The sequence below is a fragment of the Numida meleagris genome, chromosome 7, assembly GCF_002078875.1.
Source record: "Numida meleagris isolate 19003 breed g44 Domestic line chromosome 7, NumMel1.0, whole genome shotgun sequence".
Lineage (NCBI taxonomy): Eukaryota > Metazoa > Chordata > Aves > Galliformes > Numididae > Numida > Numida meleagris.
Genome location: NC_034415.1, coordinates 28,547,887 through 28,563,203, shown reverse-complemented (window position 1 = coordinate 28,563,203; position 15,317 = coordinate 28,547,887). Strand labels below are relative to the sequence as shown.

Here is a 15,317-nt window from a genome sequence, read left to right as displayed (position 1 = left end):
TTTCTATATACTTGGGGAAGACAGAAGATGTAATTCCTCCTTTCGGAAGTCCCTTAGATATGTTATTTATGTTATGGTCTCATACTCATCTTCCTGTGTAAACTAACCAGCTCCAGTTGCTTCAGCCTTTCTTTGCACATCACCTTTTCTGGATGCCAGCTAGAGCTCACAGACCTTCACACCTGCTTCTGCTGAGCTCTCTTTTCTAAAGAGGGATGTCCAAAGCTGGAGGCAGTACTCCAGCTGGCACCTCAGCCGTTGCTGTTTGGAGGGGAAGCATTACCTCACTTCTGCACAAGACAATCCTGTTTGCACATCCCACGTGGAGTTTGCTTTTTTCCTCTCCCAGCCGTGCGCCTCTGGTGACTCAGCCTTGGTTTGCCCATCTCCCTAACCCTCAGATCCTTCCTACAGAACTTTTGTTTGTGCAGTTGAGTATTTTAAATATCTTGCAGGTGTCTTTACTGAGTTACAGACTATTTATTTCAGACCATTTCAGCAATTTGTCACCATCACTTCAGATTCTAATCTCGTTCTCTAAAGTGTTTGCAACTGTACCTAGCATTTTGTTATCCAAAGATTAATACACATGCACTTTTCAACTATTCAGGTACTCACTGAAAATACTAATGAATGTTAGATGCCAGGTGTACCCTGAACAACCACCCTACCTCCAGTCCATCAATCTGCAAACTGCTGACAGTTTGTTTGCTTTAAATCCCTTTTCATCTATCTGAATATATTATAGAAGATGCCCCAGCCCATAGCAGTGGTTGGACTAGACATAGATAATCTTTAAAAGGTCCCTTCCAGCCCACACTGTTCTATGATTTAACATTGACCACTCCTCCCTAACTTGCTAAGGATGAAGTCTTTCAATAAATAAAAGCAAAAATGTAAACAACGATTAAACTTATTTTCTCCCAGCCCCCACATTCACGCTGTGAAATATCAAGTTCCACGTGCTTTTGCAAAGCGCATGTGAAAACTTTGGTGACCTACATGACTGAGAACAAGAAACAAGTAACTCCAGGTAAAGTTTCAGAGAGAACAAAATCACTTAATGTGACTTAACCTTGGAGGCTTATTTATTAATTTAAATCATGAAGGATTAAAGCCATTCCTTCCCTTCCACCAGACACACTCGATTGTCATGCAGCCGTCGCACCGCCAGTCAGTGACAGTACCCCAGGCTCTCACAACAAGAAAATGACTGTGCTCTCCTGCAGTCTTACATACAGCTACCCATTGCAATGCCATTCTTGCTGAGTCCAGCAGCTGAGACTCTTCTAGGTTTGCAGAAGAACCTACAAGCTTCCCGCTCAAGAGCAAGGAAAAAAAACCAACTAGGAAAAAGCTGAGGCAAAATGCTGCAGGGATCTCCCCCAGCAGTAACAAGGTGGTGCCAATGTAAGTCTAACGTAACCCTATTCTGAGGGTACAGTTCTGAATAAAGATGCAGAAATCTGGAGCACATCGAATCCTAGCAACTCCAGGCAAATAGAGCAAGCGTGCTTCTGAAAGAGCTAGAAAAAGTGATAGACATTTGGCTCCACTTCTGCCAGGTTAAATTTGTCAGCCTTAAGCACAGCTGAGCTCCCTCTGGGTTTGTTGCATGGGTTTTGGTATCTTTCTTTCTTTTTTCCCCGCCTTCTAATTCACCCAATATACAATTCCTGCCAGGTTAACCAACCTATGTTTGAACAGGTGAAAGAGACTGACGGTGGAACCACTACAGAAAATCAAATACTGCTGTACTGTGTAAAAGCAAATTGTTTGCGTGGATCTGAAGTTGTTCTGAATCATTTAATGACTACTAGAAGTGAAAAGTCTGGTTTTGTTACTAAGTTAATGCAAAGATGGGTGCTCTGTAAGGAGATGTTACCAATATTTCATTGCTGCTGCAAGGATGTTTTGCATTTAATCTCTGCACCTCCTTGCCAGCATCCAGTCTCATCAGCCAACCAAAACCTTGCTGCTCCTTGATCACAAACAGCATTAGAATTCACTTTTTGGATAAGGGCAGAAATGCTCTCCGCGGCCCTCAGTGCACATTTAAAATTGCAGGAGGCAATGATTAAACATACTTTGAACAAGTGTTCCTTCCCCCTGAAAGACGTGGTATTGGACAACAGCCTCACCCTGCAGAAGTTCCATTAACCATAACACTTTTCTTGAATAAAATTCATGTTTTAGATACTCCACGAATTCGCTATTAGTGGACGGTCCTCATCCCCAAAAGCATACAAGAAACAACAAAAGGATACCAGGAAACAACTGAAAACTTTAAGAATAGTATCCAACAGAATAAGAGGAAAGAATAAACCTTAAGAAAAACCTTAAGAATAATATTCAACAGAGCTTTGATCGATAACTCTCTAGGCTCTTCACTACCATTCCCCTAGCACTAGGATTCACACCATGGCTGACAGAGCCCAGGGCTGATGTTGCAGTCTGTACTGAACCTAGTGGTGTGTTACTGAACACCTGATGGAAACACACAGAAGCAAAGGGAAGAAATCACTGCCAAGCTAATGTAAGAATTGCCCTCAGGATGCTAGTGCTCCATGGCATTCAGTCGGTGCTCACAGAAATGTGTTCATTCAAATGCTTCATTCCTTCTATAGAGACCTAAATAGATGCAGATTATGACATAAACTGCTATTGCCATCTTATATGGAAGCTTCTGAGGCAAGAAAATAGTGACAGAGGATGAAGTAATTCAGTGAGTCATATAGACAGAAATTATACAAAACTGGTAAGTGAGGATAATAAATACTTTGGAAATTATTAATGAGAGGAGCCTTAAAAAGTTTGATTCATACACAACAAATTGCCCACTTTCGCATCATGCTTTTCTTCCACACATTAATAATTCAAGCCAACAGACACATCAGGTTTCTAGATTTTTGTTTTCTAGTGCTTTTAAGCTTCTGTGTGACTTCTGTTAACCATCTCCCAGTGAATGAGGTGAGTCCATCTGAAGCAACGATACTAAGAATACTAAAATTACTTACAGATCACAACTATTCTTGTGGGAGAAATGCCATCTTCTGGAGGCATCAGTGCACCAAAACCAGCGTGGAGGCTATCGAGGAGACAGAGCCACGTCTTCAATGTGCTGCATGGTCAGAAGACAAGAGGGAGGAGGTACAAAGTGAAATAAGACAGGGCTGAGAACTGATTGAAATGAAAGCTGTTTGCCCACGAGGAGCCTCAAGCAGGGCAACAGGCTGTCCAGTGTGTTCATGCACGTCAGTCCTTGGAGGTTTTCAGGACCAGGATGGAGGAAGGCCTGAGCAACCTGCTGCTTTGAGCAGAGCGCTGCTGTAGAGACTTCCCGAGATCCCTTGCAACCTGAAACATGTAGTGACCCTGTGCAAGCTGCACCTTATTACCGAGAGAAATTCATTCCTACAAGTAAACGACAATGTATGATTTTTTTAAAAAAGCCATTAAAAACAAAAGATTCAGGGTCCCCTTTACAAATGCATTTCTGTATCTGTACACATGCAGAGATGCATTTGATACAGTCTTACCCTGAGGAAAGATTTTCCTAAAGCACCATGCTTACAGGGTTTAAGCTCAGTTTGCAGCCTCCCTCTGCCCTGTCCCAAGCTGTAGGAGCCTTACCACTTGTTCCTGGGTGCCCTGGCCAGGTGTGCCACAGCCAGATCCTCCAGCTGATGCCCTCACTCCCCTGGTGGCCATCTCATGCTATACTGCAGTCCCCTTCCTCAGCTTCAAGCTAGTTCTTCCCATTTAGGAGCCAGGCAGCTCCTCCCTCCTGGCTCCCAAGCTTTCCAGCTGCCTGCTAGCGCTCTGCCTTCAGCTGCCTGGGGGCTCAGCTCCTCCTGGCAGCCATTCCGAAAGCGCCTCTGAGAGGCTCGTTCTCCTCACATCTCCTTCCCAAATGCCACCCTTCCCAGCAGACAGGAACCCTGCAGGACATATCCCACATCTTTAAAGCCTGAAGGATACCAACCCCCTGCTCGGAAGGTGGAGATGGCAGATGCAGGGGCTGTACCCCAACCTCTGCCAGAGCCATGTGAGCTTGTCAAATCCCCAAATGCTTCTGGGCGTGATCTTTTAGGAACCAAGCTCCGTCGAACAGCACAACATGGTTTTCCTCCCAGCAATCAGCCCTCAACACACCAGCAGCGTAACCACAAAGCAGTCCCTGTCCAACACAAAATATGTACCAACAGATTGCATAGCAAGGACCCGCACTTGCTCGTCTTCCAGACAAACAGCTAACACAAGTTTATGCTGGTAAACATAAGGAAGATTTCAAAATGGAAAAAGTGAGCACAAAGAGCGGAATACATCCTTGATATTCATGAGGCATGGTTCTTAGTTTATGCAAGACGGTAATTACTTTATAGTCAAAGCACACAATGCACATTGGATAGAGCAGCACTGAAGTCCCAGGGGACAGCGAGCTCTGACGTAGCCCTGGCCAGCACCAGGCAAGGAGCAGTGGCTGCAGCAGCTCTAAGAGAGAGTGGGAAGAGGAGAGCAGAGCGGCACTGAGCGCAGCCGGCTTCTCAAGGGACTCTGCTGCGCAGCTCCATCAGGAGGGAGGAATACATTATAGTTCATAACATATTCTTAATTTGTTTTACAGTTGGACAGCTCTAGCTGTGAAGTTTTTTTTTGGGGGGGGCAGAAGGGAAGGTTACAGAAAATTCACTAGATGGAAACTTTGGCCCTTTAGAGAGGAAAGGCTGCATGAGAGGTCCCAGGTAATTAGTGCTGTCACCATTAGCAAAGCCTGCTTCCTGAGTGCCAAATTGCAATTTGGCTACAAGAAGACGCTCAATGCATTCAGGGGGAAAATTGCAGCAAAAAAATATAAGTTCGGCCAAAATAATATATTCTTTCAACCATCAGGCTCTGCAGTTTAACTTACATTTTTACAAGTTCTATGGGTTTGATATGTCAATTTACTGGGCTCTTAAATAAAAACATGAGTTACTATAGTAACGTTTACATCATAGGTTGTACTTATGCTGCCTCTGAGATACAGAAAACCAATCTGCTGTGTGAACCTTTGTACTTCACTTCTGCAATATTTTAAAGGACAAACCTGTTTTCTAATAAATTGGCTTCTTTTCTCTAACCATTTCACTTCTCAAATTATAAATTAAAATGCATTTGATCTAATTTTCTTTTAAATGACTAAGCCCTGTGTGTGGGAACATGAAACCTGGTTCCGGGGGGAGTAAGGAGAATGCGTGTAGAAAGGGAAGTGCAATATGGGGAAATAAGACACGTCTTGCTTTTCCAGTCCTTCTGCAATTTACTTTCCTCTTGCAGGAATCACAGTCAAACAATGGATTATTATTTTGGGGGGACTAAAAGTCTTCACCTCCGTAGCTTTCATTCTAGCCTGTCAGATGGCAAAGCAACTCAGCCCATTCTGAGCACTGCTGTCCTTTCCCAGCTTCTTACCAGTGGATTTATTAGCAGTTTCATGGGTTTCTGTATCCCTGCTATATTAGCACCCCTGTATGCCCGTCAGTTTGCCTCATTACAAGTTACTACAAGTAATCACAAGACACAGAAGATGGATAACCCAAGCTTTGTTTTGGAGGATCTCCTCCAATGGGGGAATGCTCCTCAGCTGGCACTGCCTTGATTTAGTGCTGGAAGACCTATTATGCTCTCCAGGAGGCCTTAATGCAGCAAGATTAACCTTATTGCATGGTTAAACCGCGTTCTAATTCTAAAGGAGAAATGTATGTAGTAAGCAAAATGTGGCCCGCTTTGGCAGATGAGGAGTAAATGAACCAAGGACAATGCCAGAAGACAGGTGTCTGCAGCTGCACTGTTCCATGGTTCATATCATACAGGCAGGGTCAAAGGCAGAGTACAAAGGCACTATCAAGTTACCAAAAAAGCCTCCTCTCATCTCTCCCTATGGCAGGGAATAGAGAAACAAGCCCTCTGCACGTTCCTAGGTGTTCATTTCCCTGCTGAACTCTTTGTCTTCCAGCATTTACCTGGGGATTTAATGCATGTTTCCAAATTACGGCAGCAGAATGAGATCCTTTATCATTTCACTCCTTAGAAAAGATGTGTTTAAAACACTTACCAGGGAAATGTGTTCCCTACAAACGACTCTTTAAAGAAAGCTGTTGTGGAGAGGGAAGGAAATCACATCAAAAAAAGAATTAATAAAAGTGCAGCATGACGGAGTAAAAGATCATTGGTCCATTAGCCAGCGTTCTTGACTCCAGTAGAAATGTTCCCAGATCATGCACTTACCTAGGAACTAGCAGCTGGAAAACACAGAGCAGAGGATAATGGACAGAGTGCAGGTAAGCAGCACTAGCAACTGACACGGACCTGGCAGACCTCTCCAATGGGTTGGTTTGTTTCTTCCTTCCATTTTTCTTCCTGATGCATGAACTCAGTTCTGACTGTAGCGAGAATGAGAACAAACAGAACTGCGCCACAGCCAAAACACTGCTTGTCACACAAAGTTAGTCTTTGCTGATGCTATAGCTAGGCAAAATCAGAATTTGCTTTTGGTTCAGAAGAGGAGTGTTGTGTGGTCTATAATCACCATCATCCCTGCCAGGATGAGAGCACTGCTCAGCTACATTTCACTGACAAGAAGGTAAACACCACTACATCTTCATGTGCAAAGGAGAAGGAAATCTGTCTCCAGAAGAGCTGTATAAAACCTGGCACCCATCTGAGTTTAATGTGTCATCTAGCACAGAGGTTTTGAATTCACAAAATGTAACCAGTGAGATGGATAAATGGTGAAGAGGAGAAAATAAGAAGATATTTTGCAAAATTCCCTGGGAAAAAAAAAATGTAGGCCTTTTAGCAACACAGACATTTCTAACCCTGGTAAAAGGTTAGCACCTTGTTCACTGTAACATTTGTGCATTGAATGCAACAGTGGTCTAATACAAACTGAGGCTACTTTTGCGTTTTTGGCAATGGAAAAAGGATTGTACTGCAAATGTTTATGCATCAGTGATGAATTTCATGCCAGGAAAAAACCAAACCCTATCTACTTCATGCCCACAGTACATGAAAGTGCCACTGTTTTTTCCTGAAAGCGAACAAAGTTAGAGTATGGGTACAAGGCTCCTCACCCACCTTACCCCACGTTTCCAAAGGGGAAAAAATTGTCTTAAATAAGAGCGAATGCCACACATGCCATATAGTTTTCCTAACTTTTTCCAGATGCATTAATCTTCCTGAAGAAAGGAAAGCACCATATGTCCATCCAGTGTAGCTTAAGAGGCCTTTTTACAGCAGTACAAAAAAAAAGAGAGAGAAGAAGCAAAACAACCAATGTCCTCTGGCACAACTAACTGGCACAGAAATCAGGACATACCACTAAGAGTACTACCAGACCTTCAGACAGTGAAGATCACCTCCAGATCAAAGCAACTGAAGACTGAAAGGATCTGAGACTCATTTCTTTTTTAAACTCTGTTTATGGTTAAAATTCCTCTTTTAGTATTTCTTATAATTTAAGAGCCAATGCTTTCATAAACCACTTATCATATTTTATTCTAAAAAAAAAAAAAAGCCATAAAACTGCACAGGTAATTCGTCATCAAACCTATTCCTAAGCCATCAAGATGTATTTAATTAGCATCATGAGTCCATACTGTCCTAATCAGTACCTCTCATGTGACTCAGGAGCACAAAGGAAGAACACCTCTGTACGAACTGATATTTAGACAGAATTATTTTAAAACAAAGAGAGAGGAAGAGATTAGCTGGAAGGTTGAGCGCTCAGATGGACTGTCACACTGTGCAGTCCCTGAAACCACTCGTTCCTCCAGGTGGAATCCATCTGCCTTATGCAGCTTGTACAATATTGAGTCAATGCCATGTAAATACGGTGATTAAACCACGAGCTCCCCGGGGGCTCTGTGAATACATCCTACATGACTAGAATACACTGTGCACGGAAAGGACTTAACTGCTGTGTGTTTGGAATGGGTGCATTGCTTCTGAGTGTCAGGGCCAAAAGGAAATCGAGCAGATCGCAGCAGTACGTACACTGCATGCGTTCATGACCTACCAGTGACACCCACTGCTGCTCATGGTTGAATACGGATAAAATCCTGGGAATAGCTGCAGATCACTTTACGATGCCAGGATGAATATGCTCTTTTTTCAGGGCATGGAGAACTCTGCTTCAGCACAGCAGGCAGCCCAACATAGTGGCCTGGTTGCCACATACCACTTGGCTCATGCAGGGATTCAACTCGCTGCAGATTCCAGGTATCTCAGAAGCACCATCCCACGTTTGCTGCCCCAGCTTAGCAGTAAGTTTTATTGCACGTGCTTTGTCAAGCAACCATTAATTGATTTTATGGGGCTTTTTTGGCAGCTGCCCTTTACCAAGTTATCGCAGCCTTGAAATCTTCTACAGTGTATTCATATTTGGATCTGCTTCATCATTGAGTCTCTACAAATGATATGCTCCTTTTTTCCTAGCTTGTAGAAAATTGTGTCATTTGTCCCAAAATAGTTGCAACAAAGAAAACTCTAAAAATCAGATTTTATGTTAGCATCAAGCAAAGTTCTAACACACAGTGTCCAGTTTTCAGCTACCAACTTTCCAGTGTTGCTCTAAACCAAGTGTTCAGGCACTAATTTTATTGGGAACTTGGCATCTACCCCTTGGGACCTAGGCCTCAGTCTCCAAAATCTGGCAGTATGTCATCCATATTAAGATGTACTGTGGTCAAGACCTATTAGAGAGCACATCTCACATACATCCCAAAACCAGATGTACTGGATGGCTGAGACATTATGTTCAGCAGTGAAGGCATTTCTGTCTCAGTAACTTCTCAGAGCCAGATCTGACAATTTCAAAACATCAGGGACTATTCCAACACGAGTAGCCAATAGTTTTGGAAGGAAATCAGAAGCACAGAGAGGAAGGAAAAAAAAAAAAAGAAAAAAGGGAAAGGGTGGACCCCTTTGCATGCCGATATGTTGACAGTCTGCATGACTTGCTTTCTAGGCAAATAATAATGGATGAGAAGGAAGAAGCAGCATGGGAAAACAGCACGGGAAAAAAAAAAAAGCAAGAGTATCAAAACAGTGTGTAGCGGGGTGATAGGGAAAAGGAGGCTAGGAAGGGCCAGATGTGGGAAAGAGGAGGAACAATAAGCAGATGGATCCCACCTGGGCCAAAATGATGTGTGATAGATAATCCTGGCACAGAGGAGGTGTGAATGAAGAGTGTGGGATTCTGATATGAGGGGAAGGGTAAACAGGCAGGCAGAGCCACAGCAAAAACAGAGCATGATGTCCTCGTGAAGGGGCTCGTGCTGCCAGCAGGAATGGTGCTAAGCCCTTGCACTTCAGGCTGGTGAGAGCTCTTGTGCCAGTGGCAGAGGATTTTGTACATTTTGCCCTCTATAGCACAAATTGGAGCACTAGGAGGCAGGCACCAAGCCAGCAGGCGCTGAATCAGGCAGCTGTTTCCTATTGTAAACCCAGGCTGCAGTGCCATGCAGACTAGGCTTAGAGTACACTGATACATGGAGGCTCTAGGGAGGGAGATGATCTGTATAGCACATTTCATTCCCACAGGAAACCTTGCATGGGAATCATTCCCTCAGCCAGCATTACCTCCCTTTGCCAAGCGCTCTTGCTTCTGCATGATGAGGTATAGATCAGCTCTGCTGATGCTGCTGGAGAAGATGAGAGGAATGGGCAGCAGAGTCAGCCCTCTTATGCTGGTTTCCACTGGGAAGGATCCACACAAATACTGGTGAACCTAAAAATCTGGATCACAAGGAATCAACATGAACTTCAGTCCTCCCACAATAGAGACAGAAACACTGTGCTGGGTACAGACCAGATAGGGCTGTCCTTACAAAACTGGGTAGAGCAAAAGAGGAGATCCAGCATCAGAACATGTTCTGATCTTTCTCTGTCTGAACAGTCACAGTCCTTTGTTTTGCACATTAAAGGTACTCTGCGTCCCCAAAAGTCCCTTATTGATTAGGCATTTTAGCCAAAAGGTCTCCACTTGAAGCGTGTCAAATGCAGGTCTAATTTGGTTATTCACTTCAGCCAGGTTTTCCCTTCAGAAAGGTCATATTTAATGCAGCGTTGTTCCATCACCCATCTGACCGTAGGACACGCGAATGGCTGACACTGCGGCACACATGGGTTACCTCAGTTAGCACCGGTTGCCTTTTCCTCCACTCTGTTCACTTGTCATTTCCACCATTCCACTTTCTTTCTCATTGGGTTAAAGGGAGAGAAAATAGGCTACTGAGCACGATTACTAAAACTAACTTCAAAAGAGTTGGTTTGGGGTAGGAAGTTCTGACGTTTAGAAGTGAACAGAACTGCCTAAATCCAGTTCCCACGCTCCATCTCTGAGTGAAAACACGGCAATGACAAATGGCCTATTTCTGCAATTTAGAAGTTTTCAGAAAGCCAAGGAAATGCTATCAAGTTAACGTGATTACAGAAAGCGCTAGAGGAAAACACGTCGGCTGACCTCATAACGAGTTTACCTACAGACTTCCTCATTACCTGTGCATTATGGAAGAGATTTAGTGCCAAGAATACAATTAGCTTCACTGACTCCTAATACCTTACACCGTAACGCAGCAGAGATGTGCACAATAAAACAGCCACTTGAACGTCAGACAGGCAGATGGACGAACGATGGGCTTGCCCTCGATGGACTTACACAAAGCCTTTCACAGAGTCAGAAAGTTCAGGATCGACTTGTAAGCGAGCCACACAAATCAGCTTTATGGTTATTTCTGTCTATTGGTGTAATTACTCTTTGCTATCTCCAAAGCCACCTAGAAGCTTCTGCTACACCAGTTGTACTGGGATAGGACCAATGAAGTGCATTTTGATAGAGTGATTATTGGCCCTGTTCAGCAATGCTGGATTTATCTTACATTTATATCTGCTCAAAAAAAGCACATTCTTCACCCAAACTATCACTGCACAAAAGAAGTAGCCATCTCAGGCCACTTGCCTGCCTTGCTTTCCATCTCATTAATACCACCCATAAATCAGTGTTCGTTAAGTATTTTTGAATGTACGACTCACTCTTGGCTTGGCTGTCTTCTTTTGACTCCCAAAGCTGACAACAGCTCGGTCCCACCAGAACAGGGAAGCAAGTACTGGCTGCAGTTGCTGTCTGTGGGAGTACAACATTCACTTCCTTATTCCAGAGGAACTGGAAATGCTAGCAATCACAGAGAGGGTTGCTTTGGGTTGGTTTTGTTTGTTAATGGAACATTTGGAGCAGAGCCCACATGTAGGCCAGGGTTAGATGAGGGGTCTGGGGGCCTCTGAGCAACCCCAAGGGGCAGGATGAAGGCTGGAGCCAGGAGCTGGGACCTCCAACCCCAAGGGGAAGGATGAAGGCTGCAGCCAGGACAGGCTCCAGCTCAACCATTTTGGAGCTGGGACCTTCTGCCTTCCTTGTAGGGCTGGACCCTGCAGGATAAGGGCCAAATAGACTAATAATCCTCTCCTAAACAGGGAGAGGAACAGACACCTGCATTGCTTGTTCGGTATCTGAAGGAGTTTGAACCATCTGAATCCTAACTGAGAACTATCTGTTGTATCCTTATTAACTTTACACACATAGGAGACTTTGCCAGAAAGAATGTATGTTTTGAAATGATTGTTCCTAATTCATCTGTCTAGCTATTTTAAAAAAGCCTTGCAAACTAATGTGTTCTGCTATAGGTTTTGATTAAACAGCAAAATATTCGTTAAGAATACTATCTCTTCCAAGAAGACTGCATATTCTTTGAATAGAAGAAATAGCACGCTCTGCATTGCCTAGGGTATACTATTTTGTATAATTTGATTCAAAAGTTAATAGTCACTTTATGCATGCATGGTACATATTTTACATTTCTCAGTATTTCAAAATCAAACTAGGAGCAAAACTTCCCTTCAAAATTTATTAAATGAGAAATCGTTTTATTATCATGTGCTTGCCTTAAAACATCCCAACCCCTCATTGCAAACTTCAGTGTTTATACTGTTAGAAAAGGCAGAACATCAAAGGAAGACCGGTCGTGCAGAGTGACACAAGCTGTGTTACTGAAAACAAGGACAAGCTGTGAAATCCTCTCCTGGAATAAAGTGCCCTCTGTTGAAATAGAGGCATATGGATTTCTGTACCAACGTTACCCATGTATACTGTGTAGTGTGGCCAGAAGCAACAAACACTCCAACAAGATGGACAATCTATTTCAGGGAAGCGACTCAAGCTCCCTCCCGGGTTTCCCTTTGACATTAAGGCTTCAGCATCTAACAGCATCAACCCTCTTGGACCGCTCCTTCCCTGCCCCACTGACCCAAATAGCAAATTCCCACTAGCTTCAAAAAGGGAGGACTTGGTCAGCAGCCAGTAAGCTTCAACTACTGTGGCTTTTGTTTTCATGTTGTGTAAAGGCCACTTTTTTAGATGGTAACAAAGGCCCCTATTATATTGTGAAATACCAGTCTTAGGCAGGAATTAAATGAATAACAAAACCACAAGCCCAATTTAAATAGTCAAAACAAAGGGTAGGCAAAACATACAAATGTCATGATCAATCCTCTTACTTCAAGCACAGGCTTTGTAGAGCGTGATAAATACCATTTTAACTTCTCTCCAAATCCTCCAGCAAACAAATATCCAAGTGCAGCATCATTTATTCACGCTGATCAAGAAAATTAAAGCAGCTTTGCCAGCATGCTGGAAAAAAGAAGCTCAGAGCAAGTGCTAAAAACAAATGCGCAGGCATGGATGGCCCCAGCTGACCTCCTGCCTTGCAGACACCAACATCCGCCGTCGCCTCCAGCTCTGCGTGAGCCTCAGCACTTCCTAAGTAGACCCTTATTCTCCACCAGGAAGGCTGCTGTAACCACATACTCAACATTCTTCATTTTAATAATAGACAACAATGTTATAAGCGTGTTTCATAGGAAGGCAACTTCCCCATATGCGAAGACGCTGAAGTGAGATTATATCATGTGTGATTATGCACTATTATGTTAATTATACATAAAATACTGCAATAAACAAAGCCATAGTTGTGGTCTCGCTATGAAAATAACCATCCCCGTTTTACCTAATAGTTAGGGTGGAGGAGAGCATGTTTCCGTATTCCCTGCTGCAGAGAAGGCCAAGAGGCCCTCCGGGTACCAGGGCAGCAGGAAGAATGCTGCCTGCACATACAGACCAGGACTGATCCTCTCATGGCAGAGCAAGCAGGGAGCAACCAACTGGAACACTCAAACCACACCATTAGAAAGAAGCAGCACCTGCAATGTTGGTTAGCATCTAGAACCCACCTAAGAAAAGCACTGATTTCAAAACACCTCCAGCTGAACTCCGAGCCCTGGGACATAAACAGCTGTAACCAATTTTTGAAAATAACTCCAAAGAAGAAAGGCACAGCTAAAATAAACCTCAACATTAAGAGCAAAAGCAAAACAACAAGCAAGGGATAAATATAAGATAAATACCTGGCCACTGGAGAAAATGTTTCTCTAGGAGTGTCCAGCTGATCTTTAAAAGGTCATCACAACTCACCAGTTAATGCTTCCTCCCATGTTTTATCACAGGACTCTCCCCTGTAAAGCCCTCTAGTACATACCAGTCACATATTTGCAGGGACCACTTAAACAAATCAATTAGTCGTTAGTACCTGGTGTGCATCCAGCCTAATCAAATAGGCTTTTCATCCATTAACACAGAGCAGAAACAATCCCTACAGAGTAAATGATGCAGTATCTTAAAAGCAGTGTTAGCAACTGAGATCAGAGTTACAGAGATCATTTTAGAGCTTTACATAATTTTACATAGTTTAACAGTAATGGCCTGTGTTACCAGGACAAGTTTGGTTAACTCCTGGGTGCTGATGAGCTTAGATTCACTTCATGGAATTAAAGCCTGTTAAGTTTTTAGAAATTACCCAAAGTCATGACTAGTTAGGAAGGTTACAAGCTTAAAGACTGAACTAACTGTAAATCCAGTGCAAGATTCTTATGCATATCTCATTTTTCTTCCCCATCTAAGTGTAAGTTGACAGCTTTGTCTGAGCAGCTACAAAAACAAGGGTGGGAGAGGTAGGAAATTTGTTAAGCTATATCCTACATCATAGTACTAGCAAATCCAAAAGTAGGTTAAATAAAGCTCTTCAGGAACCAAGTCCCCTGGTTCAAAATCTAATGCTGTAAGTTACTCCATAAGTAGTGAATGAGTTGGGTGAGGCAGCACAGAACAGCAATCCCAAATATTTGTTCTGCAAAACAGCACAATGCCAGCAGCTAACTGATGCCAAGTGCAAGTATGCTCATCTTCCTTGAAGGCTTAGATGCTGAGATCACTGCTGTAAACTGAAAACAGCAGCTATTCAGAATCTAGATGCTACAACAGCTTACTTTTCCTGATGGTGGGTGCTTTAACAAATTGGATTAAATTAACCGAGCAGGCTCATTTTCCCAAGCAGCAGAAGGATCAAGATCACACACTTAATACGGTCACCCACTGACCTACAGGAGTACTGACCTAGGAAGAAGAGAGCTCTGATGCTCTCTGTGTCCCTGCTTCCACAGTGCTGATGGATGTGTCTAAATCTGGAGAGGAGGTTAATTATAAGCTCACAGAATCACCACATGCAGGAAACAAATAACAGTTTTCAGGCTAAGTGATAAGATACTGATGTGTTTGAACGTGGCCTCTACAATACATTCTAATGGAGGCCACAAAACTAATTGGCCCTGTTGCAATTAGATCATGGCTTCTAAGATTTGCTCACAGAAGGGCTGGGGGTGGAAGGGACTTCTGGAGGTCATCTGGCCCAACGCCCTGCTGACCAAGGCTGCATGGAGCTGGTTGCCCAGGACCACATCCAGTCAGCTCCTCAATACCTCCAAAATGTGGTGCTCCACACGCAGCCTCTCCTGGCAATCCATTCCACCGTGTTGGATTGGAGCATCTCGTTGATGAGCCATCCTGATGACCCAGAAGCCAGGTACCAAAACCTCCGCAGGACCGATGGCCACAAGGCACTTCCTATGCACCTCCAGAAAAAAAACGTGCAGGAGATCTGCAGGCGAGATAATCCCCAAGCACCACAGTGCCTGAGGATCTGCCTGAAAACTCTATTTCACCGGTTAGGGAACATCAACAGACATCTGAACACAATGAGCATGTCTGACAGCCACAGCACCACTCTGAAAGCACTGGAGATGCTGTTTCTGTGTCTTTCCTCTTGCAGGAGAGTTTTCTTTTTTTGTCAGCTCTTGGAATTTAAGAAAGACAAATACTTGAGCATCAG

General features: G+C 43.5%; 1 protein-coding gene across 1 annotated transcript in view; it reads right to left on the bottom strand.

The window, feature by feature from the left end:
• The window catches only part of LEPR (leptin receptor), a 44,378-nt gene extending 32,977 nt beyond the window's left edge, over window positions 1–11,401 (bottom strand). The window contains exons 1-2 of the mRNA XM_021404462.1: window positions 11,077–11,401; window positions 3,018–3,121 (exon numbers count right to left, since the gene is read on the bottom strand). The gene's annotated coding sequence lies outside the window, so the exon portion shown is untranslated. The remainder of the gene's footprint in view (window positions 1–3,017; window positions 3,122–11,076) is intronic.